The sequence below is a fragment of the Sapajus apella genome, unplaced genomic scaffold (assembly GCF_009761245.1).
Source record: "Sapajus apella isolate SASKATOON/1434 unplaced genomic scaffold, GSC_monkey_1.0 scaffold2, whole genome shotgun sequence".
Classification (NCBI taxonomy): domain Eukaryota; kingdom Metazoa; phylum Chordata; class Mammalia; order Primates; family Cebidae; genus Sapajus; species Sapajus apella.
Window position 1 is genome coordinate 52,590,936 of NW_022436942.1, and position 16,657 is coordinate 52,607,592.

A 16,657-nucleotide genomic window follows, 5' to 3' on the forward strand; every position below is an offset into this window, starting at 1 on the left:
TCTGACTTCCTAGTATCATCCTGTGTACCACCACAAGATGATACTGAATACATACTGGCAGTATGACATGATTTTCTGCTCTTATAGGTTACAGTTCTGGTTTGAATCACTGGTTTGAAATTTGAAATTCCCAAGCTGTGTTTGGCAGACCCAGATGATCCTTAGCTTTGGAGATTTATGGTTCTTGGATTGGCATATGGGGGAGAAACCTAAGAGTCCAGGACATGTAGCAATGTATAATACTGTTGAGACATGAACTAGAATCATCTTTCTGTGGGGCTGGATGGTGAGATTTCATTTAATAGCAGCCATTTGTTTTGAGCACTCTCAGAGGTAACCCCTGCAGAAGCTGGATGGCCAGGTCCAACCTGCTTGGCTGCAGCACGTCCAGCAGCTCAGCATGCTGACAGAGGATTACTCCTTAGTGGGGGACCTGGGAGTTATGCCAATGATAATTTTGTATGTGGGTTTCTTATCTTGATGTCTAATTGGCCATCCTGCAGTATTGACTGGACATGTGATTAAATAGGGATAGCTCTATTTGAACATATCACTAAATGCTTTTCCTGTATTGTTAGACATGCTGGTTTACCCAGGACAGTCCCAGGTTACAATTATTGTCCCCACATAATTATCAATAAAGCCTTCTGTCACTCTCAAAATTGTTGCAGTTTGAACGGTGACTTGTACAGCCTCCATATTTATAACACAAACAGTTGTCTGCTACTCCAAAGCTAAAATCTCTAGAGACTACACTAACTACTGTTCTAGAATATCAGCGACAGCTGGGACTCCTGTTCCTAGAGCTTTGGAAGAGTGAGTTCATCTGGGGAAAAAAAAAGGTGATTGTGAAAGAAACCATGATTTTCAGAAGTGTGATTATTCATTCATTCCATATGGGAATTATTTTGCAACTTTCATAAATTTCAACTACATTTCCTATGCTCTAAAGGGTGAAACTGCTGCAAAACTTACATGTATTTTAAAAGAAATATACATTTAACTATCACCTGATTTCCAAAACCAGATAGTTGCCTTTAAGATGTGACAGATGGCATCATCTTCTAGGAGGATAGTCAGCATGATCACATGTGATGCCACACTGAGCATCAGAGCATCAATAGCTAGCCTGTTGGAACAGGGCCTGGAGCAAGAAATGCAATAGTTCAACCCTAAATGTCTTGTCATTGAAATTATTTTTTGTAGTTCTCAGTCCTGACACACATCCTCAACTTCTTTTCAGGTCTGATATACCTTGTTATACACGGAGTGTACAAAATGTGATAATGCTGCACATCACCTGTCATCACTGAACTCTTCTATAGTGTTTTTACATTTCTCTTCTGTCTACATTGTTTTTGTCATTGTTGTTGCCTTGTCCATTTCTTTACCATTTGTGAGGTTAGCGCATTCACTGAAAACTATGAGATTTCACTTCCAAAACTTTCTAAGGTAAGCACCAGCTACCAATTCCTATTATTTTCTTTCTCTCAAGAATTGTGATGTGTTGCAAAATTTTCTACCCCCATGGTCACAAATTTGCAGTAACCTCCAAAAATCCAAATATGCCCTTGATTCTAAGCCTCAATTAAGGCTGTTGCTGAAATGTGGTCTTCTGTCTGGAAGAAGCTACTCTTGGGGACTGCAGTTGAGAAATTTTAAAACATAGAATAAGCCAAGCACTGGAGATGAATGACGAAGATGGTTGCAAAATAATGTCCACATAGTTAATGCCACTGAATTATACGCTTAAAATGGTTACAATGGTAAATTTTATGTTATGTGTATTTTACCAGCATTAAAAAATATAGGCCAGTCAGAAGCATTCAGGGACAAAATCCACGAACATGTAAGCAGGTGTGTGTAGATGCTACAGGGCTTGGCTGACAAAAAAGGCAGCCAAGAATTAGAGAAGACCAGAAGTTTCTGGAAAATGTTTGCCCATTGTTGGATGGTCTGAAGATGCAGCGAACTTAAGTAAGGACAGATTTGGATTCTGCCCTACTTGCCAGACCACACGTGTGACTGCATAAAGGTTGCCCATGAGCTGCAAAAGACCAAAGTAGAGCGGCGTCATCCTAAAAATGAAATCAGTGGTGAACATATTTATTTGTTCAGCAAATGTTTATTGTGCTCACTACCATATTTCATCATATTTAATATAATATAAACTGTTAAGCTAGTTATAAAGCATCTATGTTTATTAGATGATTCTCTATTTATTAGGTATCTAAAATACTTAGCTATTTAAAAGCTCTAACACCATCACAAGTACCTTGAGTCCTGGTATGATGTAAATATACTTAATTCCCATAGAATCGAAAGAGGAATGGTGCATAGAAGATCACAGAGATAAGAAGATAAACAGAAGCTCTGTCTACAGAACAGAGAACAACTGAAAGGGGACTTAGGGAAGACCAGTGAGCAGATGGCCATTGTGGCTTTGTATGAAATGATGGTCACTTCCATGTGCTTTGTGTTGATGCTGGAGATGGAGAGAGGATATATGTGAGAATAAGCTAGAAGTCAAAAAAGGACAATTTTGTGGTGACACATCACAACTCAAGCTGCTATTTGCCAGGTGGAAGGGAACATTTTCTCCCCTCTGCATAAATCTCTTCGTCTCTTCTTCCAGAGGAGAAGAGAAGAATCTGATTGATCATGTTTCATGACAGCAATTGGGTCATGTTTTTTTACCTGTGTGTTGAAAGGTCACCTGTCCAGGTGTGGAGAAGATGGAGTTAGATCACTTGGATTAGTAGCTTGCCACTGCCATTTGTCTGTCACTTGACCTTGGGCAAGTTATTTAATATAGCGAAGCTTCTGTTTTCTCATTATAAAGAAAAAAATAAGAATTTCTACTTCAAAACATAGTTGCAGATTAAATAATAATATCTGTATAGGTGCTTAGCCTAGCACCTGGCACACAGTATTTTTCTAACAAATGCTAGCTCCTGTTACTATCCCATGTCATCAGCAGACCCATCTTGCTCACTTTCTTTTATTCTGTTTCCTTATGTACCCAAGTGTACACTTTATTTCTTATATTATAACCCATAATTAGGATTCAGGTTTAGAGAAATAAAGGCATACACTTAGCTTTCATTCTAATCAGGTTGCTCCAGCCCAGCTTTGACCAAGGCTCTCTAGCCAGAGTATCAGCAACTGTCCTTGATAAAAATGAAGTAGCGTTTAATTACCATTTGTTTAATTGGCACATCGCTCCTTGCTGGTATAGCTTCATTAAGAGCTTCATGGGAAATATATACACCTACTATGTACCCACAAACATTGTTAAAAATGAAAACAAAAAAGAACTTCATGGGATGGAGTAGAGTTAGAATGATAAGGATTCCTATATTCCTGGCCTAAATATTATCTGTTCAACATGATTTGAACATATACTATGTGCTTGACATTGTTCTAGGTCCTGAGATTTAGCTGAGACTTGATCTTTCATATATATCTTATTATAGTCTTTGTCATATTAGGCAATAATTATTTGTTTTCTTGTCTATCTCCCTCTTCTAAGCTATGGAGTCCTGAAGGACAGTTTCTCTAACTTCCTTCAGTGTTACCTAAGAGTGGGAAAGATGTAGGTATAGAACTATCAAGGAAGAACTGGCTCTCATCCTTGCTTTTTCTCTTTTTCTTCTCTGTGTTCTGTTCTGAGTAATTCCTTCAGGTCTGTCTTCTACATTACTGATTCTCATTTCAGCTGTGTCTAATCTGCTATCAATTCATCCATTGAGGATGGATGAACAAAATCTCAATAATTTTGTTTTTCTATTCTAGAAATCCTATTTGAGTCTTCTTTAAATCTTCCTAGTCATTTTTGATAGTGTTATGTTGCTTTCTTGTGTTTTTAATTCCATATTTTATTTTATTTAAATATTTCAAACATAATTAATTTCTATATTTTATAGCTGCTTATCATTTCATTGCCTGATGTTCTTGAGGAAAGGATGTGGGCCACCTTCTACTTTTTGTTTCTGCTCATACTGGCTTGCTTTTATGTGTTTGCAATTTTGGATTGTGAGCACAAATTTAATTGAGCTTTATCTGTGGGTCACTTCTGAAGCTTGGATTGAAAGTTTATCCATTGAGGAAGGATTATTTTCTCCTCTGCCAAATTCCTGGGAGCATTATAAACCTGCGTTTACTTTATATTAATTTATTGCTTTGGAATTTCCAGGCCTGTGCAAATAGTGTAAGTTTAAACCATGTGCTAACATGCCTCTGGTCACTAATTTTGAGGGAATATTTTTATTCATTCAGAACTTTGGCCAAGACAAACACACTTCTTTCTTATTTTCCATTATGGGACAAATTTTTCCTACTCCTGTCTTTCACTGAGTGTATACCTTCAAGGGTATATTTTTTCTACCCATGTCTTTCACTGAGTGTGTACCTTTAAGGGTTCCAGCTTTTTATGGTGTTCTCAGTTTACCTCCCAGTTTTTGCAGGATTAAGATCTTTATGTCCCCATAGAGTCACTGAAACCCTGTTTCTTAGCTATGAAAGTGGGAAATACCTTCAGAGCTTAAGCTTTCAACTTCTTAGTTTTGGGCACTCAAGAATTTCTTCAACTTTTTTTCACCCTCACCTTTGCATTTGAGAATATGTTGATGATATTTTACCCAATTTTTTTCAAGTGTGTTGTAATGAAAGGGTTTTCAAATTACCACCATATTGCAGATCATGGAGGTTAATAATATCATCAGAGAAGTATAGACATTTTGTTATTTCTGACTGTGGAGTTTATAATCTTCTGGGCTTTATTTGGAACTATCTCTAGAAAGATATAAAGGAATATCTTCAAAAAGTCAAATCCTACAGTTACTGCTCAGTTGGAACAAACATGATGAACTTCACTGCTCTTTCAGTCCAGCATTACAGGCATGAGCATTGTTACAGTCGTGTGGGGTTAAGTGGGTACATCAACCGACTGAACAGCAAGAATTTAGTGAAGTTCATCTGAAAGTTGGAACAAGAAAACCACCTAAGAGGAAGACTTTTGAGTAATGGAGGAGAGACTTTCAAATACCACTTAGACCAGGATCTGTTTATTTCCAAACCAAAATTGGGAAATGCTGTCAAACCTTCACATCACTGGGAAGGCATCTTATAAGGATTGTTTTCCACAAAGAGGTTGTCTGACCAATAGCCTCAGAATCATCTCAAAAGTTTGTTTGAAAAAGCAGATTTCTGAATTTCACTTTCGGATATTCTGATTCAGTACCCTCAGGTGGAATGTGGAAATGTGTATTTTTAACCAGGATTCTGGTGTCTCTCAAGTACACTGAGGTGAGAGAAGCTCTAATGTAGAGTATGTTTTTATTTGAAAAGAATCTGTTGCCATGATTTTAGGGGCCCACTGAGTTATGCAGCAGGAATAAAAATGCCACAGAAAAATCCGTTTCAGCTCAGGAGATTGAATCTCTAAGTCTCTGTTGCTTTGACCCACTGTCCAGACAGAGAGACAAAGGCAGATAGACAGACAGAAAACTCTCTGTAGTTAAATCAGCAGCGTTGACCCAAATATATGCCTATCTGGACTCCTATGACATCATGCTTGGATGACTACAGTATGCAGAAGTGTCTTAAAAAGAGAGAAATATATCCAAGACCCTAAAAGAAGAGCTTCTAGAGCCAGAAAGAAACTGAAGCTTCACTCCAGACACTCCTGAAGAGAATCCTTAACTGTAATTCAGGAAGAGATTGGTAATTACTGCCTGAATCACACTGTGTATAAAGCCATGTGTTATTTGCTATTGTATATAACATATTGCATTTAACCATTACTTAACTATATACATTTCCTCCCATTTTATGGATTTAATTCTTATCCCTAAATTAAGTCTTTGTAAAGCCCAAGTATAAATCCTTCTGAAAAGTTTATATAGAGACATTGGAATCACCATCCTGCAGCCCAGAGCAGGTATGTGGCACACATGTACTAAAATGGTTGGTGACCAAACAGGGACCCCCTGAGGCACTAGAAGGAAAAAATACTACATAATATGGTGTAAGTGTGTGTGGCTTGGCAGGAGTGACCCATAATCAATAGGATTAGGCAGAGGATTAGGATCAGAAAATATAATTCCAAGTGCAGTGGCTCTTTAAGGAATGCCATTAAGGTAAAACATTTTAAAGAATGCCATCCACTTGGAATAGCTTTGGGAAAAGAATTTAGAGGAATTTCAAATGAAGAACCTTGCCATGATTGTTGCTTCAAGCACCATTTTTGGTTTATGAGTTACACGCCATTTTACAGACAACTAAAGAAACGTGATCCAACTGTATTATTCTGTTACCCCATGTTTTAACAGTTACCTAGGATTGATGTCCGTCGAGTAGTTTCTTTAGAAACAATTGAAAATCTTGCCAGAACACAAACCATGCGAGCATGTTTTCTGCTTGCTGGAGACATTTTATCCCCTCCCCATCCCTTTCATCTTTAACAAATTACTCAACCTGCTGGAGTGGGATCCCTCAAAGGCTGGGAAATGACAGTCCCTTCTTACCACAACTCAACTTAGGCCTTTAGGCAAACAATAATGCAAAAGGGCATCTGTTTTATTTCTGTGGCACCCACATGACAGTATCAGAAAATGAAACCAGTATGAAAAACAGCTCAAAATGCAGTATACCATCAAGGGAAAGGAAATGACAATAAATCAATAGAATGTGAACCCATTTTGAAGATTGCATTGATCAGGATAGTCCACATTTTGCTGCAGTAATATCTACCCCCAAATCTTGGTGGTTTATGATCACAAAGGTTCATTTCTCCCTCATGCTGTCAGCTGGGGTGAGGATAAGCCCAGCTCACTGCCAAAGTCATTGCTCGGAGCCTCAGGCCGAAAGAGATGGAATCATCTGGAAAGTTATCAATTGACATGGCAGAGGGGAAAGAGAAAGTGCTGGGTTTGCTGCATACACTGTCTTATTCAACCTTTCAGACATCCAGTGAGATAAGTAGTAATATCTCTATGTTATAGATAAGGAAACAACCTAAGTATTGTTAAAGAACTTATTCGAATACCACCTAGTGAGTGGCAAAGAGAGAATTCAATTCTAGGTCTGTCTGAATGTGGCAGGCAGGGTCTAAAATGGCCCACAATAATACTGGTATTCAGGTTCTTGAGGGTTGACTGGACACAATAACTTGCTTGTAATGAGTAGCATATGGTAAAAGTGATGGAATGTTGCTTCTGGGATTAGGTTACAAGAGGTAGTAATTTCCACTCTGCTAGCAGAATCTCTTTATTGACACTCTCTCTTGCTAACTTTGATGAAGCAAGTTTCCATGTTCAATAAACCTACTTGGCAAGGGACTGAGAGCAACATTTGTCCACAGCCCTAAATGAACTGAATCTTGCCAACAACCACATCAGTGAACTTGAAAGCTCATCATTCCCCATTTGAGCTTTCAGATGAGCCCCAGCCCTGTTTCACACCTGGATAGTGGCCTAATGAGAGACTTTGAAGTACATGATCCATCTAAGCCATGGTCAGATTTCTAACACACGGAAACTATGAAATAATAAATGTATGTTGTTTCAAGCCACTAAGTTTGTAGTGGTTGGTTACACAGCAATAGATAATACATCAACCACAGGGCCCACACTCTTCCCACTAAATTAGTTAGCCCTTTTTTGCAGAGTGAACCACTGAAACTGTTCTCTATCCCACATTCTTTGTTATGGTTGGTGGCTTTCTATACATCAACTTTCTAAAGCCATAAACTTGAGAGTCATCCTAGTTCCCACCCCTTCTCTCATTCTTCATGCAAAAAGAGTTACCCAATCCTATGAACACTGGATTCTATAATCTCAAAATTCTATTGCACCTCTCCAATCCCTCTGTTTAAGTGAGGCCTCGATTGTGTTTGCCTGGACTGTTTCCATGGCTCCTGTCTCCCTGCATCCAGACTTGCTCCACTCCAATCTACCTCACACCCATCGCTGTCTCACGCATTGCTTCCAGGGTAGGCCTACACTCAATAGGATCTTAGTATGATATTGTCATCTGATGATATTTTGCTCCAGACTTCCTGTTGCTTCCAGAACCTTCTTCCCATTCAGGCCCCAGGTTAATTGATCCACTTACTGCTTCATGGAAAGATTGCTAAAGCAGAAACAGATAAGTAAAATCATGAAAACCTCAGGTTTTACATTATAAGATTGGGCAAAAGCCTTGAAGGACTGAGGGCATACATTTCATGCCATGTAATTTTTGAAAGATGTATGATCAGTCACTCTGTTTTCTACGCCTGAGACTAGACCAAGATTCTGTGGGCTGCAGCACAAGAAGGATGCAGGGAGAACATGAGACCTAGATATATGTGTCCGTGAGAAGAGGTTTTGCTTCCTGACCACATGCCCCCATTTCAGTCTTGGAGGGAGGGACAACAGAAACCACAAGTGGGTTTCAGGGATCAGAGAATGGAGAACAACCTGCACCTGGCTTCTGGAGCCAAGGGGAAGACAAAATGCAAGGAAAACCTGGCAGAGTTCCCTGGTACTCTGTGAGGCTTGGCTGTAAGCAGTAGAGACCCAGCTAAATGGGGCACCTAGGCAGATAGGTGCCATCTGAGTAGACTCAGTTGGAGACCAGATGGGAAGGAGGGCATATTAGTGAATGCTAGCATTGACAGGTGGGGATGAAGGACCAGCCCCTTCCCCTCTCCTGACCCTCTGCCAATATTTCAGCATGTTGGAAGCCCCTAGTTAGACACAACTGAGGGACTGGAAAAAGGTCTTCAATTAATGGAGATTTAGCATCCATTGTAGACAGATGAGAGATTGGAAACATAGATTTCACACTCTCGCCAAGTTTCCCTCTAAAACTCTTTCTATTCTTCCCCCACTTGAAGAGAAAGCATTTGAGAAACTAAATGTCATCTTAAAAGTTTAGTACGTCAAATAGGAATGTGATTCATTATTATTATTTTGAGACAGTCTTACTCTGTCACCCAGGCTGGAGTGCAGTGGCGTGATCTCGGCTCACTGCAACCTCCACCTCCTGGGTTCAAGCAATTCTCCTGCCTCAGCCTCCCAAGTAGCTGAGACTACAGATGTGTACTACCATGCCTGGTTAATTTTTGTATTTTTAATAGAGACAGGGTTTCACCATGTTGGCGAGGCTGGTCTCGAACTCCTGACTTCACATGATCTGCCTGCCTCAGCCTCCCAAAGTGTTGGGATTACAGGTGTGAGCCACCACAACTGGCCACATGATTCTTAATAACTGTGAGATGACACGAAAAGATCTAAGTAACAGAATCACCACCAAGGCTCAGCCCACGCAGCCTTGACTCCTCTGGCCCTTTCCACAGTATCACTGGCTCATTTTCCATCAAGTTTTCTCTACCACATCCCTTCCCTGCCTGCTCATCCTGTGGCCTTGAGGACTTTCTCCATGAATTCTACTCCACTAGATCTGCAGAGTGGTGGAAAGAAGCATATCAATGAAACTATTTAAGATCACACTCTACTTGTCACTCCTATTTGGTGTAAGGGTCAGAAGACGAAAGGGACACTTATGGTTTCCTTCTATTTCTCTTTTTACCACTCACTATAAATCTCTCTGTTGCCCATGCTATGACTGGCAAGTATAATCTTCCCTTGCCAGCAACCCCAACTCCTAGGCTGTCAGTGGACTTTTGTAAGAGTCTAGAATCTTAGGGAGCTAGAGTGGAATATTCTGCATTGGGGAAGTTGAAACCACAACCCTTGGGGTCTTGTATCTATTGGTGTTTGAGTGTGATTACATGTCTAAAGGCAATGGACAGAAGAGCTTTTGGGCTATTAGAAAGCAGACAAGTAAAACAAAAGCAAGCTAGATAACTACTCATTCAGAACCTAACTGACTGGGTGTGATGGTTCAAGCCTGTCATCCCAGCACTTTGGGAGGCTGAGCCAGGAGGATTGCTTGAGCCCAGGAGTTTGAGACCATCCTGGGCAACACAGCAAGACTTTATCTCTACAAATAATAAAAAAGAAGTTAGTCGGGCATGATGGGGGCATGCCTGTGGTCTCAGCTACCTGGGAGACTGAGATGGGAGGATCACTTGAACCCAGGAGGTCAGGAGGTCAAGGCTACAGTGAGACATGATCGCACCACTGCACTCCAGCCTGGGCAAAACAGCAAGACCCTGTCTCAAAAAAAAAAAAAGGAACTTAATTGCCAATTCTCCTACCCCCTCCATCCAAAGTAGACAGGGACTCTCCATAGAAGAAGAGAACAACAGAAACACTGATTTTTTACAACGTGATCAACAAACACAGTGTCAGTGAGACATTCAATGCCTGGTCTTTTGATCTGGCCCTAATCAGTATTTGGAAATGCTTGTGTGATGATAAATCTGGGACCACAGAGGAAACCATGGACAATGAAAATAAAACAGGTTTGTTGTATAAATATGCTGAGCGTGCGCGCACGTGCGTGTTTGCTGTCCCCGTGAGCTAAGGAAATCTAACGGACATGTCAGCCTCGGGTGCAAGATAACTTATTCTTGTTTCTGTTTCTTTCTGTCATGTAAGTGATTTCCTGTTTCCTCTCCCCTCTTCTGCATTGAATCTGCATTTCTCCTCCACTTCAAGGCATATCGAAACTTTCCTCACTACATTCTCTGCCAGTTTTCCCTCATTTCTTCTAGTGTCTCTCTGTTCTTTCTCATCACTTTTGGGGGAATGAAACAATCTTCCTCACTCCCTCCCCGGCCATTAAACCACACACACTGTACCCTGTAAGGAAGGGCACAAAAGGAGAAAATTCTGCACAGGGCCCTTAAAAGCAAGGCCACCCCAGTGTGGTCCTGGGAGGGCTGCGTCAACATTACCCAAAATTTTAAGGAATTTTGCATTTCCTTAAAAATGTAAAATCCCAGGCCCCACCCCACACCAACTGAATTTGAATCTTTGGAAGTAGCAAGGTGGGTGGCAAGTACCTGGGTGGGTATTTTTGCAAAGCTCTCCCACGTTCCTTTGCATGCAAAAGTTTGAGCATCACTGCTAGAAAGCTTGGACCCTCCTCCTTTTGTACCATTGCTTACAGGGTACAGCGTCTGTGGTTTAAGAGCCTGTACCCATCCCCAGCCTAGAGTCCTCCCCTTCATCTAGAATTCTAGCCAAGATGGAGTCAGTGACGTTGGAGTTTTCTTACTGTAATAATTTTGCAAAGGCGGTTTTACTTTCCTCATATGTAAATTGAGGGTACCTCACTGGGTTTTGTGAATAAATGAGTTGCGTAAATACAGCACAAAAACACAGTGTGTGGAAATTTTTAAAAAAACAGTTTTAGTTTTTATCTTCGTTTTATCTCCTTCAGGTTGCAAGGACAGAGATGATTTCTCTCCTCCTCTGCAACATGTTGCCTCTTACAAGTCCGGAAGCAACATCCAGCTCCTCTGTTGCTTCTGTGAATGAAAATCAATTTCTAATTTAGGACACTTTTGGCATCACTACTTTCTCATTTTCTCCTCTGTCAGGGTATTACTATCAACTAAGGATTTATATAGCAATTTTCATTTGAGGGAGCTCCATTTTTTTTTTAACAGAATGGATTTATCAAATCACCGCTAACCATCATAATGGCCCTTCAGATAGGGCAGATGCATTTACTGCATTTACTTATTCCGAACGTCAAACTGTAGCAGCCTTCGGGAGCCTCTACTCAAGCACGGAAGAAACACTATGGAGTTCAGGAAAACTGGAAAGACCATGCTGTCTTTTAGGTATAAGAATTAGGGAACCCAGCTGAATGGTGCCCTTTGGGGAACAGAGAAAATAGATTTGTTTCAGCTTCCTCCATCTCTTTCTGGACCACAAACCCCTTCAGAATGGAGCTGGTCGATTCAAACTTCCAAAAAGGGTTGTCCCTGGCATAGAATTACAAGTCTGTAGTCCCAGTTCAGTCAGCCTGCATGGGCATGATTTTGCTGTTATAACAAAGAGCACCCCAATTCTACGTGTTTTAAAACAACAAAGGTTCATTTCTGGCTCGTGCCACAGTTCCAGCATGTATTGGCAGTGGTCTCGGCCCCATAGCATTCCCACTCTAGGACTCAGGCAGATGTCTCCAGACTGGCAGGAAAAGAAAGAGAACGTGGAAAATTGCAAAACAGCCCTTAACCATTTTTGTCAAAAAAGTGACCAACCTCACTTCTGTTCACTTTTCGTTGGCCAGACCACATCGCAGACCACAGAATGTGTCCCTCCCATGTGCCCAAAGTGAAGGGGAAGCAGATAGGTGTCAGATATCCATGAACATAGTCGCGTTTATCACTCTAATTACCTTTGGCTGCTTTACTGCCCTGGTTCTCATTTATTCACTTTACTGTCAGCATTTGAAACATGATGTAATTTCCTTCTACTTCACCTCTCTCCTAACTTTACAACATCCCTAATACTCTCTGAAATTTGTGCGCAGGAACTAAGCTCCTCAGCAGTACAACCTTCTTCCCATAGACCTAAGGCTTTCTGCAAAGAGGCAGCTTCAGTATTGCCAAGATTAAGTTTGTTTTTCCTCCTGAGTTTTCCACCTCACCCAGCCAGCACCCGGGTCTAGTTGTAAAATGTATCTGCATGTTTTAAAAGCTCATTATGTAAATGCATCAGAGTCCATATCCATCAACAGATAATTTAAAAGACTCTATACATATTTATGAGCTCGCTTAATATGGTTTTAATGAGCAGGTTTACTAGAAATACCAAATCAAGGAGGCAAAAAGAAAAACGATCATCACAAAGATGAGCATGAGTTTTCAGCCATTCTTGGTAGTTCTGAGAGCTGTCAGAACATTCAAAGAACTGCCAGAACTGAGGGTTCCTATTAGCCTACCATATATGGTAAAAAGCAGCTGGGGAAAGAGGTAAGTCATGTCACTCAATATTTCTTTAAATCTAAGGCTAAACTCTTTTTTTGTTTGTTTCAAACCGAAGACATTCGATGAGCCAAAGTCTCACGTTTCCACCACCTCTAGAAGCAAGGTCAAAACTGTGGGAGATGGCCAAAAGTCTGACATGGCCCCAATGATGTCAAAAACTTTCAGAGAGAAAGTCACAACTACAGCCCATGTGGCTCCGTTGCAAAAATTAAATAGAGGTGCTTTCTAGGTTAGGAGGAAAACTTGTCTCTCTCCAGTAGACAAAGCTCTAAAGGTACTTGGCTTGGTGAGGAGAAGGTGGCACAGATGTAGGTGCCCCTTATGTTAGATGGATAAAGCCAGTGGATGAAGCCTAGTGCCAGGACATGCAGCTGGGTGAGTGGGACATGAGCTAGAATTTAGCCTTCATGTGCCCTGACAGCCAGGTACATTTGCTTAGTGGCAGCCCTGTCTAAAATTCATGAGTTCTCACCAAGAACTGGTCAAAGTCTGTGGGAGCAGATGACTTTTCCTCATTCTGCCAGTTGTCTCTCCTGTTTACCCAAATGTCTGGCCCCCACCTCTGGGGCCTCTTTATTGCACCTGTCTTCATTACTCACACACATTCTCTTGGCCAGACCTCAGTCACATGGCACCACCAAAGTACAAAGAAAACCGGGAAGTGTTGGCTCACTGAGTGACCAGGAAGAAAAGGAAATCAGTTTTGCTGATCACATAGCATTGTCACTGTCTGCCACAATTTACCCATCTGTTCACCAAACATTCACTTCACTCCTTACCCCTCATATAGAACACAGTCATCCCAAGTGAGACAACCTAAAAAGACTATGCAGATGCTAGAACCACCTCAAATCCAAGATCTCAGGGATGTTGTACAGTCCTTGCCACTGGGTCCAAATTGGTTCCCTGTGATCTGGTGACCTGTGAACTAGAAGACAAGTTATCTGCCCATCTCGCCCCCTACACACTGATGGAGTAGAAACAGGATATCAAAAACTAAAACTCCCATTCAGTCAAGGGAACCAAAAAACAAGAAGTCCTTGCCCATAGTAATTCTGAAATCCTGGCATTAGGGGTAGTTCCTTGATTTGACCTAATGCTGGACTCCGGGAAGTGCTGACTGTCTGTCACTCTCCTTTGAATGTCCAAGTTGGATGCTGACTACTATGTTCTCTTCGGAAGCTCCACTGCTAGGGGACCCTGGTTCCTCCTGGAATAATTGTAGAGGTCTAGGTTTTTTTGCAAGTTCAACAATTAAAGCCTTTTTTTCTTTTAAATTCAGGGTTGTCATTTCTTTGACTTAAACATAGTATATACCCAAAGGAATATAAATTATTCTATTACAAAGATACATGCAGGCATATGTTCATCACAGCACTATTCATGATAGCAAAGATATAGAATCAACCCAAATGCCCATCAACAACAGACTGGATAAAGAAAATGTGACACATACACAGCTACATAGTACAGGAATACTATGTAGTCATAAAAAAAGGATGAGATCCTGTCCTTTGCAGGGACATGGATGAAGCTGGAAGCCATTATCCTCAGCAAACAAATGCAGGAACAGAAAACCAAACACCACCTGTTCTCACTTATAAGTGGGAGTGAACAATGAGAACACACGAACACAGGGAGGAGAACAACACACACCGGGGCCTGTTGGGGGATGGGGTTGGGGAGGGAGAGCATTAGAAAAAATAGCTAACACACGCTGGGCTTAATATCTAGGTGATGGGTTGATAGGTACAGCAAACCAATATATTAACTTTTCTGTGCCTCTGTTTCTTCCTCTGGAAAATGACAATAATAGTATTCTATACCTCATAGGGTTGTTGTGATGATTTAATGGGTAATTTGTATAACCCGTGCCTGACACAGTCCAAGTCCTCACTAGATATTAGCTCTTGTTTATAGAAGAACAGCACTAGAAATTTGAGCCACCTGTTTTTATGAGGGACATCTTAACCACTGAAAAAACCCCAGTTCCTGATGAAGAATAGAAAGTTTCACAGGCTTAGATTTTTAGAAACAAAATAGACACTAGTTCTGACATCCCAAGCCCATCAAGAAATATTTATGGTAGATAATGAAAGTTGAGACTCATTCCAGCACAGATTTGGATAAACGGGTACTACACAGGAATTCCAGGGATGCACTGGCAGTGAGATTGAAAGGGAGAAAAAAATCCTGATAGCTCTGGATTGATTTAACAATAAATGTCTCTTCTTGAGGGTAAGCCCTCTGAAGATCAGCTTCTAACTGCCGACATCATTTTCTGCTTTCTGTACAAGGTTAACCCTTCCACATAGCCTACCAACCAGGGCTTGCTGCACATCTGTATCATGACTGAGCAAATTAGAAAAAGGTGCTTTTTAAATTTGTTTCTCAAAGGACTATCTATGGGTAAGCATGAGGTGTAGTGACAATTGGGGTCACCTGTGAGTCTATGAGTCACAATCACACACCCCGCGCATGTTTTCCATCTGCATTAGGTCATTCTCGCATTTCTATAAAGAAATACTTGAGGCTGAGTAGTTTATTTTTTAAAAAAGAGATTTAATTGGGGTTTTAGGCCAATTAAGCCTCTGCAGGCTTTACAGGAAGCATGATGTGGGCATCTGCTCAGCTTCTAAAGAGGCCTCGGGAAGCTTACAAGTATGGAAGGTGAAGAAGGAGCCAACATATCACATGGCAAAAGCAGGAGCAAGAGAGAAAGAGCGAGAGACAGACTGGATACAGAAATGCCACATGCTTTTAAATGACCAGATCTCACGAGAACTCATTATTAGGAAGACAGCACAAAGCCATGATGGATTCGCCCCCATGATCCAGACACCTCCTACCAGGCCCCACCTCCAGTACTGGGGATTACAATTCAACATGAGATTTGGGAGGGGACAAATATCCAAACTCTATCGCCATCCATCTATCCACAAATACATACATACAGTTTTTAAGGAATGTTTGCTGTGCTCAGCTCTTTGTATATATTGATGCACTTAATATTCCCAACAACTTTAAGAGCTTGGTCCCTGCCTATGGCAGATTGTTTTAAAAACTGGTTGCAACAATATCTTCCATCCCTCATGTCTTTTGTAATGTGGCTCTGTCAATCCTCTCATTAAGAGGTAGACTCTATTTACCCTCACCTTGAATCTGAGCTGGCGTGTGACCTGCTTTGATGAATAGATTACATTAGAAGGGATATTCTAAGATTTAAAGTCCAAGGTTTAAAAGGACTGGCAGCTTTCACTTTTCTTACATTCCAGATGCCATGTAATTAGTTTGACTACTCTGAGGCCACCATGTTGCAAAGAAGCCCAAGCCAGCCATGCAAAGAAGGAGTGGTCATATAAATATACATATATACAGAGAGACGGAGAAGTTTAAAGAATTAGTTCATGCAATTATAGAGATTAGTAAGTCTAAAATCTGCAGGGTGGGCTGGCAGGCTTGAGACCCAGGGAAGAACAGATATTGTAGTTCAAATCCAAAGGCGATGTACTGGAGAATTCCTTCTCGTTCTGATAAAGTCAGTCTTGTATTAGATTTAGGCCTTCAACCAACTGGAAAAGGCCTACCCATCTAATAGAAAGCAATCTGCTTTATTCAAAGTCTACTAATTTAAATGTTTATCATGTCCAAAAGCACCCTCACAGAAACATCAGGAAAATGTGTGACAAAATATCTGGGCACCGTGGTCCAGCCAAGTTGACACATAAAAGTAGCCATCTTGCAGTCCAACCCAACCACTAG

At 40.9% G+C, this 16,657-nt stretch overlaps 1 long non-coding RNA gene across 1 annotated transcript in view; it reads left to right on the top strand.

Annotated features, from left to right (window-relative positions):
• LOC116564690 overlaps window positions 1-16,657 on the top strand; it is a 57,727-nt gene that overhangs the window by 32,471 nt on the left and 8,599 nt on the right. The window lies entirely within an intron of this gene.